Source organism: Meleagris gallopavo, chromosome 5 (assembly GCF_000146605.3).
Source record: "Meleagris gallopavo isolate NT-WF06-2002-E0010 breed Aviagen turkey brand Nicholas breeding stock chromosome 5, Turkey_5.1, whole genome shotgun sequence".
NCBI classification, from domain to species: domain Eukaryota; kingdom Metazoa; phylum Chordata; class Aves; order Galliformes; family Phasianidae; genus Meleagris; species Meleagris gallopavo.
The window spans coordinates 44,032,786-44,041,381 of NC_015015.2; the positions used below are offsets into that span (position 1 = coordinate 44,032,786).

At 43.7% G+C, this 8,596-nt stretch overlaps 1 long non-coding RNA gene across 3 annotated transcripts in view; it reads left to right on the forward strand.

The window, feature by feature from the left end:
* The first annotated feature begins 4,609 nt into the window (after positions 1–4,609).
* Positions 4,610–8,596, forward strand: part of LOC104911223 — a 12,962-nt gene continuing 8,975 nt past the window's right edge. The window contains exons 1-3 of one of the 3 annotated variants that reach the window (XR_004159966.1): positions 4,610–5,151; positions 5,543–5,651; positions 7,476–7,555. This is a non-coding gene — a long non-coding RNA (uncharacterized LOC104911223). The remainder of the gene's footprint in view (positions 5,152–5,542; positions 5,652–7,475; positions 7,556–8,596) is intronic. The other 2 variants (XR_793744.3, XR_793743.3) reach the window with 2 other exon arrangements.

Sequence of the window (8,596 nt, forward strand, 5' to 3'; positions counted from 1 at the left end):
TATTATGTCAAATCCAAATGTGATAATAAACCATCTCATCAAATTGTTATTGTAAAACCCATAAGATCAATCTAAACCTACTGTCCTGTCATTAGGAAGTGGCATCCTTAGCTAGTAGTACCACAATACAAGGTCATTTTCTTGTGTGGTGCTCGAAGCTGAGCAATGTGAGGATGACTGATTTGTCACTGATGAGTATAGTTCAGCTCTCACATGACTTGAGCACACTAAGCCTTGGTCCTGTACACAGAGCTTGTATGCTGTCTCCTATGGAAATGTTACAGTGGAAAAATGCCTGATTCAGGGCCTGCAGAGAAACTGGAATGTTTTGATGGGTTAAATAATAAAAGAATTTTCAAAAAAGGTGTCCCTATCCTCTCTGATATTTGCTGTGCTTTCTTCAATCGCTGCTGCCTGTTTTCAGTTCTGATGCAAGAGGCACTCTTGGACACTGGAAAGAGCAGATTGCTATAGAAGGAAGTCGCGGACAGACATTTGTAAAACCTTTTTCTGTATATATAGATTTTTGTGGGTTTGTTTTCCTCCTTCAAAAATCACATACAGCAGTCTTTGCCAATTTTTTTTCCTACTTGTGAAAGGAGTGTAGCACTTTGAGGGTGGTACCCCATTATACTTTGCTTTTCAAGAGGTGTGATTTGACCAATCAAACTGAATCGGGATGTTCCCACCTTGTGAGAAAGCTGGCAGTTGGCAGGTGATGGTCAAAATTCCTTTCCATACATGAGGCTGCTCAGTGAGGGGGATTATACAGGATGAGAAAACACACTCAGCTGTGCCACTAAAAGCTGTGCTTCTGTAAGTGAACACCTTCAGCTCTGTGTAAATCACAGAGAAGTATGAAGAGCTTTTATGATAGCGTTAACTGCTTCAGAGTTACACAAGAAATACAGAGGGCTACTCCTCAGTGCTTTCTTTTAAATAGTGTTTTTTCCTCCCATAATTTATTTTAATGAGCTACGCGTGGTTCAGTATAAGAATGTATAAGATCCTGTAATGGATCCTACCTGTATATAAATGTCAGGTTTTAAGTCAAAGGTTAAGATGCACTTCCTGCCTGGGATTAAGGCCTGTCCCTGATGTCACCTGCCGGCTGTGCTGAGCATGCTGGGGCACTGGGTCAGAGGTGGTATAAGGCCAGCAGCCAGCAGCCATTCCTAATGTGTCAGGAGGCTGCCTGCCTGAACAGATGGCTTTGGCATGAACAAGGAGCTTCTGTTAGCCTACATCTTAAGTGATGGAAGGATATCCCAAGCACCGAGCCTTATCTAGGGGCTATCATGTTACGGTGCGCTTAACCCACCATGACTTCACAGACCTGATCCCTGCACTCGGATTGCTGTATTAGGTCACCCATGTGTTACTGAGACCCTGCAGAAAGGAAGTGAATTTACTGACTGTAGGTAACAAGGGGGGAATTGGTGACTTGCACAGTCGCTAATTTACTAATTTCTGATCAGCATAAATGAAACAGATGTTACTTTATATAGCATTTCTTTGCTATATATATCCAGGAGCTTAGCTAATATAATTTATATTGAAGAAATGAGAGAAAGTCACTCACCTTGTCCTGGGCTCGTGAGATGAACTCCTGATGGAGCAGATCTCCAGAGGGATCCTTCCCCACTGGCAGTCAGCTCTTAAATGGGTGTAGGAGAGGTGGAGCCAGGCTCCACCCCTTCCTGCAGCACAGGTGAATTGCCTTCACCTGTGCTCCCATGGCTGACTCATTGCTCGCCTCACGTGATCAATCAGAGGTTCAGGCCGTGATTCAGCAGCCCCATACAGCCATAAAAGGCAATTTTAATGAATAACTATTCGCAAATACTGAGGATTCTTTAGAATGTCAGTGGTTTTCCTCTGCATTGCCACCTTGCCCTGTGTCCTGAATTTAGAAATCCTTGACTTGGAAGAAGGCAGGCAGGTATCGCCAAAGTAGAAATGATGCCAGATAAATAGCAGCTCACAAAATTACCTGCGTGATCACAGAATCATAGAATGGCCAGGGTTGGAAGGGACCTCAAGGATCATGAATCTCCAACTCCCCTGCCACGTGCAGGGCCACCAACCTCCCCATTCAATACTAGACCAGGCTGCTCAGGCCCCATCCAATCTGGCCTGAACACCTCCAGGCATGGGGCATCCACAGCCTCTCTGGGCAGTCTGTTCCAGCACCTCACCACTCTCTCTATAAAGAATTTCCCCCTGACATCCAACCTAAATCTTCCCTCCCTCAACTTAAAACCATTTGCCATTGTCCTGTTGTTATCTACCCTTTCAAAGAGTTGATTCCCCTCCTATTTGTAGGCTCCCTTTAGGTACCGAAAGGCTGCAATGAGGTCACCCTGCAGCCTTCTTTTCTCCAGGCTAAGCAAGCCCAGCTCCCTCAGCCTGTCCTTGTAAGGGAGGTGCTCCAGTCCCCTGATCACCTTCGTGGCCCTCCTCTGGACCCTCTCTAACAGCTCTCGATCAATGATAGTAACAAGCATCTATGTGTGTGCACTCACATAGCTCATCCTCTTAGATATAATTTTCTTCACACGTGCACTCGTCAATTTAATCTGCATCTCGTAGGGGCCTGGAGTTGGGCTACTGACGGAAACAGACCCTCCACTGGCTTCTGCAAAGAATCTTTGGGACTCTCCCTATCTAAACTTGCTTCCTGCCAACTTGCTTGAAATAAACACTTATGCATCAAGAAGTGAGTGCAAGCTATTCAGCTCTTCAGAAAGCACATGCAATGCTACAGGCAGCTCAAGGAAGGTAGGAAACCACAGTCTGTTGGACAGATCCAAATGAATAAAAGTGAGGAAAAACCTTGGGCTGGGAGCACAGAGACACTTTCTCAAGTTGGAGGAAAAACAAAGCTGCTGGGTTTGTGAATTATGAGCTCTGTTAATGATGTGATTAGAATTCTGACAGGTCAGATCTCATGTAAGATACTTCATGTGGGAAAAGATAATAGAGAAGGAATGATATTTCTGTGCTGTGATTTAGACATCTCTCATTAGGGAATCATACATAGATGGGTTTTCTTCTGAAATCAGCTCTTCCTCATACCTATACTGAAATGTAACACTTTTCTGACAGACATTGCATATACAAATTTTTTGTTTGCATCTTCATGTCAAACTAGGCGAGTTATAGTTTGGGTCCACGTTTGCTCAAGAAAAGCTGCAGTAGAACACAAGCAAGCAGGAGTTTGAACTCTGCTGCAGCAGGTGATGGACACCAGATGTTCTGCAAAGCCAAGCAGGTGTGCTTGAGAAAGGTGAGAAAATGTTTTCTTTTCCTATAGGCACCAATGCTGTGACTGATCAATTGCAGCAAAATACTTGACATGATATAGGAAAGATATGGGTTTGTAGGGCTGAGATAGACTGAATGTTTGTTTTATGGCTTGGTTTGATTTGGTTTGTTTTCTTGAGGTAGAGGAGTCTGGTTTAGGACTCATGCTAAAGAGGAACGTTATCACAGATAGCACCTTTCCAGTTTTATGCTAATACACTTGTTTTCTCAAGAGCTTGTAAGAAAGTTATCAACTCAACACCAGTGTCTCATAGAAATCTGGAATATATATTATTTGTATGCAAATTCAAGCAGTAATTAAATCTCAAATTACTCTATTTACAAAATTAAGAAGCTTGTTGAAGCATTTGTTTTCATATCTTTAGTGGCAAGAAAGCATAACAGTTCCCAATTAATGTTTAATTTATAATTAGAAAACATACTCTATTTTCTAATTATGAAAAACAGCAGCATGTGGGTACTGCTGGAGACCCCTGCCTGTCAGCATGGCATCTCCTGGCAGCATCCCTGGGAGGGAGCCTCGTGTTTCTCTCCTACTGCCACAGCTCTGCATGCTTTTTCTCTCCCCTCCTCTCCCCACCCCACAGATGCAGCAGATGAAACCAGCAGCAGAATTGAGTATTTTCCCATCTACTTATTCTGACGTTCAAAGCCTTCTGGTACAATAAAGCCAGCCTAGCTTGAACTGCGTATCGGTTTCTGCAAGTTGGATATGTAGACTGAGCCTTTCCCAAGCAGTACCTCCTAAATGCCTGTTTGTGCAACTGAAGGGAAGTATCTGTGTTATGTTTTTGAGAGCCTTGACTCCTCTGGGCCCTGCTGACTTGGTGGAACGTGACTTTGAACATGGTGACATTCAATTGGCCACAAACTGCTCACACAGGAACTTCTTCAGCCTTTACTTCAGAAAGCAGCAGAGCTGTGTAATCTCTTGTATCAGTTATACATGACTGCATTGGTTTGGACTTCCTGCATCTGCTATTTCACAACGGTTCATGCAGAGATCAATTATGCAGAAAAATAGCGTAATAAAAGCAAGCCATACAGATGCCACTTTGTCTGGGGCTGCATGAGCACAACCTGTATGGGGCTGTAAAACAGAGCAACAAGTTTACCCTTAGGGACATTCAAAGTCAGGCTGGATGGGGCTCTGAGCTACCTGAAGGAGCTGTAGGTGTCCCTGTTCATTGCATGGGCATTGCACAAGATGACCTTTAAAGGTCCCTTCCAACTCTAATAATTCTATGGTTCCATGACTCTTCATTTTTCATTGATATTGGGTTCAAGTCAGCAGTGGTATAGAAGTATCAATTTCCATGTATTTTTCCCTTGGATTCTTCCAAGCGTAGCTGAAAAAATATGTTTGCAGTATCATCTACCTGTAGAAGTTTGGTTTCAGTTTTCCTCTATGGTGGGATCAGGACAGCTGTTAGCAGTGCACTTCAGTCTAACCTCCATGAGGGAACGTGGCACCTATCCCCAGGTGTCTGGAGATAACTAAGCACAAGGAATTTCCGAGCAATGCTCTCTTCCATAAATTGTGGAAGTACAGTGAAACCAAATAAAATAGCCCAGATTGCAGGTTTTCTTAACTATGGGTATGCTGAGTTCTCTGCAAAAATACTTGGGTCTATGAAGGGCAGTAACAGCAACCCACATCCTCCTGAAGCAGCTGCCTGAGCTCTGGAGATGAACGAAGGTGACCCGGTGTTGTGGAGAGGAGGAGGAGCTTGTCCTTTGCAAGGCTGCAGGGCTCATCTTTCCCAGTGAATTAGGATCAGCTGGGTCTGGCTTTTAGGAGTAGCATGCCTGTCTAAATTGCTGGTAGGTAATTGATATTTTTCTGTCTAGAATGAGGTAAATGTGCATTTTATCTAGCTAATTAATCTGAGGGATAGAGCTAACATGATTACTGTGTTCTTCTTTCCCTTGCTCCTGTCAATATGGCCATGTGGCATTTGTATATCTGAGTCTTTATTAACTGCTTTATTTGCAAGCAATCAAACTAGGAATATTATGAGGACATAGATGATTTTGTTTAGCCTGCCACCTTTATCCAGAGCTAACAGGCAAGGAAATGGCAGCAGCTTTTATTGTCTTCCTATCTCTGTAAACTCCCCTTTATTTAAAAAAACAAAGCTCTTAAGTAAGCAAAGAGGAATGGGCTTGGAAAATTCTGTGGACTCCAAGGTTCTTCTCTGCTTTTTCTCTGCAGGAACAAACACCACCAGCTCCTCCTTTCCCACGCACTGAACTGTTTTATTAATATGTCAGGAAACATGACTCAATCTGCGGCTTTGTCAAGACACAGACAGGAAATTTAGGTGCTTGCATTACCAACTGCTACTGTTTTGTTAAATTTTTCCCCCTTCTTGACAGTTTAGTGCCTTAGAACAGACTGTTTCTTTGTATATAGTGACTAATAAGACAGTCAAAATTGCCTTGGCATTAAAGATTCTTTGGGAGGATGATGAGATATCAGCAAAGAAAATTATGCATGTAGTGGAGAGCTTAGCGGAAAGAGGTAGGAGAGGGTCTTACCTGTAGCTTGATGATTCAGCTTTGGCCAAAGTCATCCATAGGCACCCATCCATAGGTACCATTTGTACTGTACTGTTTCGCTTTGAAACTTTGGCCCAAGCTGAACATCGATCTGGTAGTGCCTGCTAGCTCTGAGTTGGCAGTTCCTTCCACCTCCCCTGCTGCACTGACCACAAACCCAGGTTTCTGTCTGTGGCCCCTTCCAAGTCCTGAAGCGCTGCTTCATCTGATCTCCTCCTGCTCAACTTCAGTGTTAAGTGTTCACAGTTAGGTAAATTAATTCTGTATTTCAACATCAGAAAGAGAAAAGGAATATAGTGGTGCTAGATAGAGCTGGCTGCCTGCCCAGGAAGAGCAGTGTCCTCACCCAGTGATGGCCCTTTCGAATTTTCCTGGGGTCTGCAGCTTGTAGAAATAAAAAATACAATAATAAAATAAAATAGTAGATAATTAAATCATCCCCTGTGGTTCAGCCTTCGCAGAACTTCTTTAAGATCATCTTTAAGACCCCCTGGAGGTCTGAAAACCACGGTAAAGTAAAAATACCACTTCACAGGAAAAAGCAGGACTGATCCTATCAGAAATGAGTTCCTCCATTCATCCAGCCTCTAGTCATTGTCCACATAGAGCTGGACAGGAAAGGCAAACTTGGAAGAAAAATCTGATTGTTTTCCAAAAAACAACAGCAGTGGTCAACAACAGAAAAATTACTTAGGGCACAGGAGAGGATGGTAATGTGTGCTGAAGGATCCTATATTTTTCAGTCTGGATCCATGGTCCAAATGGAAATCTAGAAGATTAGGACACTGCAACAGTGCGTTGGAACTGGATGACCTTTAAGGTCCCTTCAAACCCAACCCTTTCTGTGTTTCTATGATTCTAAGATCCGTATGTACCTGTTTAGCCTACTCTACTCATGGAGGTGTGTCATATGTGGCTGCAATACTATAGCATATTCCTCTACCTGAAAAAATCTGCAGTGTTTAGGAAGCAACAAATCCCAAGCAGTGGGTTTGGAGGAGGAAGAGTAAATTGGATATGAAAGTCAAGCAATATGCCCTGGATATGAGGAGGCTGAGTTCATCCCTGGCAATAGCAGTACTTGTCTCACCTTTGCATTTAAAGACAAGGACTATCCCTTAAATCTCTTAACAGACTTGAATATTTAAATTTTATTTCTTCATGGTGATGATGAAAGAAACCAACCAGTATTTCCTAGCTTTCAAAATTTTAATCATGACCTTTACCTGGAAAGTGAATTATCCTCTGTATTGTAGAACCTGAGATTTGACAGTACAAATGAGGCAGAGAAGGGACATGACTTTCTATGCTTTTAGTAGGTACTTCGATGCAAAATTCCCAAGTAAAAATATGTTTCTTTCTCTGCGTACTTGATTATCATGAGGTTATTATGCATTTACAGAGATCAGACCTTCTCTTTTGCTCCCTCTGAAGGTGCAGTGGTGGCAGCTGGTGTTCTGGAGTACTGCTTTCCTGAGAATCTGAGTTTTAATATCCTGAAGGACTGTCAAGCACACGTTACTGCTGATTGCTACTATCTATTCTGGCTTGAAATTAATTCTAAAGCGCTACATTTAATCTGGCAGGTGCTTTGAACTGGATAAGCGTGGTTTGCCGAAACCAGTTTGGGGAGCTACATAATTTTTTGAAGAGCTGCTTCTCTGAGGTGCGTTTAATAGTCTCATTTAAGCCTGAATTTTAATCCTTTACCTCCAACCATCCCACTGGATCTCAGGCAGCTTCTGGTTTCACTGGGGCTCAAGCAGGAACATAGGAAAGTTGAAAGCGCATTCTCTTTTCCAAACTTCCTACTCACTGAGTTGAGAGCCTGTATAACAGATGCCTGCAGCCCTGACAACATTTTGTAGCCAATCCTGTAGATGTACAAAGCCGGAGAGCCCGAGGAGTGCAAGTGGTGAAAGGGTGTGGGCAAAGGATATGGCTGTGCTGTAAGGGGACCATAGCACCAATGCATGGCTTTATATGGCTGGGGATCCACTTTTGATCTTCAGAAGCAAGAACTGGAATGCTAAAGCAAAGAAGAAAACCCACTGCATAGGCATGAGCTCATTAGTAGCTCAGTGCTAATAGCTCAGCCACACACAGGGCAGAGGGCAGTGACCCAGAGCAGCTCTGACAAGACCTGAGTGACCAACAGCCCACTAGAAGCACTACTGTTCCCCACACAGACCAGCACTCTGCCATGCAGCGGGTCCCTCACCGACTTAACACGGCTGCCAAAAGGGTTAAAAATGTGGGCCTCAGTGGGCGTGAGTTCAGCAGCCCCTCCGAAACAGCACTGTGCTAACAGCAGCCCTGAGGTCTGCTTGTGAATGGTGGTGTAGGGCTCAGCCCTTCTGTGGGTACGTCAGGCTATTTTAAATGACTGTTCACTTCTTAGATGCTGGAGCTCTGGTAGGAAGAACACCCTAATGAAATTCTTTCCACAGCAACATGCTCAAGGCAAGAGCCGAGAGACTCATTGCCCATGTTGTTGGGAACATAAATCCAAGTTAATTTGCTAATTTACCCAGATAAAGTGCACAGTCTACTATTGAGCAGTGCAGTTTCACTGCTCACCTCCTCTGGCCTGGTGGCTCTTCTTCACACCTGGCAGATCCTGGACACAGTGTCCAGAAAGGGAGGTACCCAGAGTCAAGGCTGATTCACAGGGCTGTCACAAATCCCAGCTGCAATTCCTGAAAGA